The sequence below is a fragment of the Mirounga leonina genome, unplaced genomic scaffold (genome assembly GCF_011800145.1).
Source record: "Mirounga leonina isolate KUSES-001 unplaced genomic scaffold, KU_Mleo_1.0 Mir_168, whole genome shotgun sequence".
Lineage (NCBI taxonomy): Eukaryota > Metazoa > Chordata > Mammalia > Carnivora > Phocidae > Mirounga > Mirounga leonina.
In genome coordinates this window covers 54,916,875-54,922,988 of record NW_023270426.1, presented here as the reverse complement: position 1 = coordinate 54,922,988, position 6,114 = coordinate 54,916,875, and the positions used below count along the sequence as shown (strand labels likewise).

Genomic DNA, 6,114 nt, shown 5'->3' with positions numbered 1-6,114 from the left:
TCACTCATATGTGGGATTTTAGAAATAAAACAAAGGAACATAGGGGGAAACAAGAGAGAAAACCTGAGAAACAGACTCTTAACTATAGAGAACAAACTTATGTTTACCAGAGAGGAGGTAGGTGAGGGGAATGGTTAAATAGGTGCTGAGAATTAAGGAGGGCACTTATGATGAACAGCAGGTATTGTTTGTATATAAGTGTTGAATCACTAAATTCTACACCTGAAACTAAAAGAAAAAAAAAAAAAAAGAGAGAGAGACGCACACACACACACAAACTCAGCAAAATCCCTTGTGGCAGGGAATATGATTTTTTAAAATTTTATTATGTTATATTAATCACCATACATTATATATATAGAAATGCATGTAATTTCATACCAATAATATGACACTTCTGTCATCCTTCGACCTTCATTTTCCATCAATGTCAAAGTTAGTTTTAAGAGTATCTGGTAGGGGCGCCTGGGTGGCTAAGTTGGTTAAGCGACTGCCTTCGGCTCAGGTCATGATCCTGGAGTCCCGGGATCGAGTCCCGCGTCGGGCTCCCTGCTCGGCGGGGAGTCTGCTTCTCCCTCTGACCCTCCCCACTCTCATGTGCTCTCTCTCATTCTCTCTCTCTCAAATAAATAAATAAAATCTTTAAAAAAAAAAGAGTATCTGGTAATAGAGTGGCTTATAACTTACTGCCCCCTCAATTGTTTATCTATACTTGTTTCTTTTTTAGTACCTTACTAGGGTCAGTCTATCAGGGTCCATATCCATGCAGTGACCTGAAATGCTCTTTGAAGTTTAAAGATACGGCTGGGGATACCACGTTAGATAGAAGTAAGAGTCTCACCATCTGTTTGGTCATATTTTTAGTTAGAGTGAAAATGGAGATCTGCCATGAGGAAATACCCTTAATCAGCCCTGTCAGGACCCATTTCGTTATGGTTTAACTTTAGTTTAGAGGCCACTTACCACTTAATACCTTTGAATCATAGCTTCAAGTTCATTCGTGTTATAACTTCAAAAAAACTGAAGTGATATCTTGCCATCTGATCTGTGCTATATCCCAACATTTTCTGCAAATCCCTAAATAGCTTTATGTTTTTCAAAATTATGTTTTCATATAGATTTTTATTTATTTTTCTTTTTTAAATTTTTTTCTTTTTTTAAATTTTATTACGTTAATCACCATATATTACATCATTAGTTTTTGATGTAGTGTTCCATGATTCAATGTTTGCATATAACACCCAGTGCTCCATTCAATACATGCCCTCTTTAATACCCATCACCAGGCTAACCCACCCCCTCACCCCCCTCCCCTCTAGAACCCTCAGTTTGTTTATGATGATTATATTTGTTTCTTTGTGTAAATCCAAAGAATAAAGAGAATGGAGCAACAATTTTGTCAGGTTTTTGTTTGAAAAGGTATTTTGGCTATATGTGAAGAACAGAACTGTAGGAGCTAAGATGTTAGAAGCTAACTGTTAGATGTTAACAGTTTGAGAAGCTGTTGTAATAGTCCAAATAAGAAGTGATGTTTGTATGAGTATGTTAGTGGTAAACATGCGGGGGTAGTATACAGGTTTGAGAAATATTTAGTAGTTAACACTAACCAATGCAATGATGGATTGAAAATGGGAGAAGCTTAAGGGGGGAGATGAAAGAATGACAACAGATTTGTGTAAATTTGTGGATGATGGTGCTGTTTTCTCAGATAGGCAACACTCATAGTCAGTAGTCAGATTTGTTTATTTTCATCAGGTTGAGTTAGAAGATGTACTGAAACAAAAAAACCCCATCATGGTTATTGTGGTCCCGTACGGAAGAGTTCTGATTACTGAATTTTGTTCCATTGATTGTAATGCTTCATTTTGTTTAGAAGTTCTTCATTGCTGGACAGTTAAGCTCCGTTCAAGTGTTCATTAAAATAGGTAATGCTATGATGGACATCTTTGTACCATTAGCTTGTTCCTTGTTTCAGATTATTTTTAGACCAGATATACTAGAAATAGAAGTCCTAGGTCAGCTAGTACTAAAACTTTTTTTATACTTAGTCAATATTGTCAACTGATTTTCCAGAATGCTGTATTTATACTGCCACTAGTAAAACGTAGATATGCAAGCTTAATTTCACCCTTGTACTCATGACAAGTTCAATAAACCACATCTACTCCATCATGAAGTCTCTGTTAAGGAGGAAAATAAACCTCTCCACATCCCATAGAAGGCTAGCCTCTTGAGATTTCTAAGTGCTTTATATTTCTTTTCTCAGACTGATGGAGAGTAATAATGTCTGCTGTCAGATGGCCTCATACTCTAGCCCCTACTAAGCAATGACACTAAAGCAAACAGACACAAAATAATACTTTATTCAAAGTCTTGACCACCGTTTTACGTATTTTTATGTAAAGCAATATTTCCCCTTTAAAAATGATGCTCGATGAAATTAAACATTTTAATCAGGAAAATATATATATATATTTTCTCCTGACGTATCATATAGCCCCACTCTCTAAAAGCAATAGCATTAACTAACATTTTTTTTTACCCTTTCAGATGTCTCTTATTTATTTTTGGTTATACAATTTTATTAACACAAGGAAATCATACTATGTCTACTACTTGGTAACCTGTTTTTTTCATTTTAAATGGTATTTAGTACATGATATTTACCTATCATCATACATGAAAATTCCTTATTCTTTTTAAATGATTGCAAAATTTTCCCTTTGTTTAGATGTCCATAGTATTTTGTGTCAGTTTCATTCACTGGACATTTAGAGTGTTTCTATTTGTTTTGTTTTTTTAAAAATGATAGCGTGATCAACCTTTTTTTTCTCATAGACATTTACACACCTGTCTAAATGTATTTTAAGGATAAACTTATAAAAGTGAAATGGCTGAGTCATTATGTACACATTAAACTTTTGGTTATAAATTTATATATAGCAGTATTGTGAAGAAGTATCAATTAAATTCTCATTTTGTTTCTTTATTTACAACTGATAATTTATTAAAATGGTTGATTTAAGCATCTGCAATGGTGACTTCAATCTCAAATCCCGGCTCAGTACTGATGGAAATAATCTGTTTAATAATCTCAGAAGGACTGCGCAAATCAGTGAGTCGCTTGTGGATCCTCTTCCGAGAATGATCCCAAGTCTTAGAACCTTCACCGCGAGTTTTTCTTGTAGCGATTCTGAGTCTTGGTAAGCATCTAAACTATCCTTCGCTTTGAGATTCTTTTCCTTTGTGCCTCTGATCAAGTAAGCGCATGCCTTCTCCACAGATCTTATGTTGTGTTTGGTTAGAGTAATTCTAATTCGGTGAATCACAACCTCTGGTTCCAGAGGTGTCTTCCCAGAGTCTTTAAAAGGCACGGCTTCCTGACCGACTTGTTCCTCACCGAGAGCGGACAGCCGTGAGTCAGGAGCGGGGCGTCCAGAGCTCTGCTGTGGCTGAGACCGTGTCTTCCTCAAAGAGTTAAATTCTCATTTTAAAGTCTGAGTATACATAGTGGTATGCTGATAAATGCTTAACAACTGGTCCTCTGGATTAAAAACAGAAACAACAACCAAAAAAAACCCCTCTTTCTTTTTTTTTTTTTTTGATTTTTTTTTATTTTATTCTTATGTTAATCCCCATACATTACATCATTAGTTCTAGATGAAGTGTTCCATGATTCATTGTTTGTGCATAACACCCAGTGCTCCATGCAGAATGTGCCCTCCTCAATACCCACCACCAGGCTAACCCATCCTCCCAACCCCCTCCCCTCTTTCTTGATAGTGGTTGACAAACTCCATGGTAAAAGTCTTCCAGCCAACATCAATGTCAAACACCCTACACGATGTTACTGCAGTCAGAGTTGTGCAAAAAATGAGCAAAATCAGCTCTCACGAGTTGGGAAAGCTGTCCCTGGTGTGCCATTGATTATGTTTCCTCACAATCCCTTAACTATGGGTGCTATTGAACATTTAAACATATTCCATATTCCATCATATTTTATAGATTAGTAGAGGGATTTCTTCTTATTTTTATTTGCATTTACTTAATAATAAGTGAATAGTTTTTTGTAGTGGTTGTTTTCCTGATAGCTGTGTGTTCATGTTCTATGCTTCATTTCCATAGGATTGTTCATCTCTCTATAATTGATCTGAACCTCTTCTTTCTGTAGAAAGAAAAGCATTCTTTTTTTTTTATAAGTTGTCAATATTTGTCTCATTTGTCATTTATCATTTAACTTTCATTATGATTTTGTATTTGTGTGCTGCAGAGTTTTTAATTTTTATGAAGTCAAATGTATTATGTTTTCTTTTAGGCATTCAGATTTGTAATAATTAGAAACGAATTAGAAAACATGGATAAATTAATGAATGTCTTTGGATGTCAGTTTTCTTACCTGTTAAGTACGAGTTGATGGCTATATTTCTTCATGGCTCAAATAGTATATAATCCTTTAAAACATTTTTACTTTGTTTTCTTTAACCTGCATTATTTCTCTGAGAATCAAGTCTTAGAGAGAAAAACGTCAGTCAGCAAAATAATCTGCCATTCACCAGCAATTTACTTGAGAACAAATCTTTAGTTGTATCCTGTTCCTATTTCTTGCCAAATGTGTGGAAAATTTCCCAACCAAATGACTAGGTTCTTTCTTAAAGTCAGAGCAGTGCCCATGTTGTGGTTCTAATGGGTGGGGAGGTGTCTTTTAGTGGGAGATGAGTTCTTCCTCATGGGTATGTTTTCTCATGTCCAGCAAGAATTTCTACTTATGAAATCTCACCACATAATCCTTCTGTAGTGTATTCTGTAACTTTCCCCCTATAACTTTCCTACACTTTTTTCATGGAACAAAAGACAAGAAGATATAAACATAAGCCACTTTCAAATTGTGATTTCTTCTCAGTTGTAGATGAGTCTTTTAAGTAATACAGATTTAAGACCAGCGATCTTTTTTTTATCTTCAAATTCATGCTCCATTTTTCTACCAGGATATCAGGATCAGAGGACCTTAGATGCAAGATACTGGACTAGATTATACCACATAAATAAGATACAGCTGGACCAGAAAAATGTGTGTGTGTGTGTGTGTGTGTGTAATTTAGCTGCATTCTGTTTTCAGCTCAGAAACTGGTTGTATTTAAAAATACTGCTCATAATTTGGGGATTAAAATATATTTAATATTTAAAAATATGGTCATTAGGATCCCAAACAAGTTCATAAGTTTCTATTTAACAGGTTAAGTATCTAAAAGAAAAAAAATATTAAAAGGAATGGTAGGGAACAAAATGTGGATTCTGGGAAATGAAGGAGCGGTGGTTGGAAGAGATTTTCCCTCTTCTTCTGTTACTATTCTGATTGTTGCTGCTCAAGGTTATCAAGGGCTGCAATTAGAGAAAATGTATAAAGAAATTTATTAACAGTAAGAAGAAATGGAGAAATACAAGCCAAGCCCTTTACATATTCATTTTAGCTCAAAGCTCTGAGTTGGTAATAGGCAGGTGTAGTATTCCAAAATAGTTACGGATTTCTTTTTTCCCCCTTCTTTCTTCCTCATGTCTCTTCTCTATTTCTCTGCTCATGCCTTAGCACATCACATCCACATTCTAATTAACTGGCATTATAGCAGGGTAGGAAGGAAGAACCAGACTAGTGTATATGTGATGGGTGTAGGATGAGAAACTGCATCTGACAGGGAGAGGAACTGTAGTAATTAGGAGAAAGCTGAGGGATAAACGGAGATTCTGCAAAACAGAGGGGAGACAAGAGAAATAGCTCTTCCTCTGTAGTACATGAAAGCAAGTGTTTCCAAAGGCTTTTTTTTTTTTTTTTAACTTTATTTTTTTTACAACGGTGTCAGATTTACAGTAAAACTGAAAGGAAGGTACAGAGATTTTCCATATGCCTCCTGCCCCTACACATGCATATCTTCCCTCATTATCAACAACCCCCATAAAGTGATAACATTTGTTACAAATGATGAACCAACATTGACCCATCGTAATCACCTGAAGTCCAAAGTTTACCTTAGGGTTCTCTCCCGGTACTGCACATTCTATAGGCCTGGACAAATGTATAATGACATGTATCTATCATTATAGTATCATACAGAGTATTTT

At 35.5% G+C, this 6,114-nt stretch overlaps 1 pseudogene; it reads right to left on the bottom strand.

The window, feature by feature from the left end:
* Window positions 1-3,021: 3,021 nt before the first annotated feature.
* LOC118017145 lies at window positions 3,022-4,431 on the bottom strand (annotated as a pseudogene).
* Window positions 4,432-6,114: the final 1,683 nt, after the last annotated feature.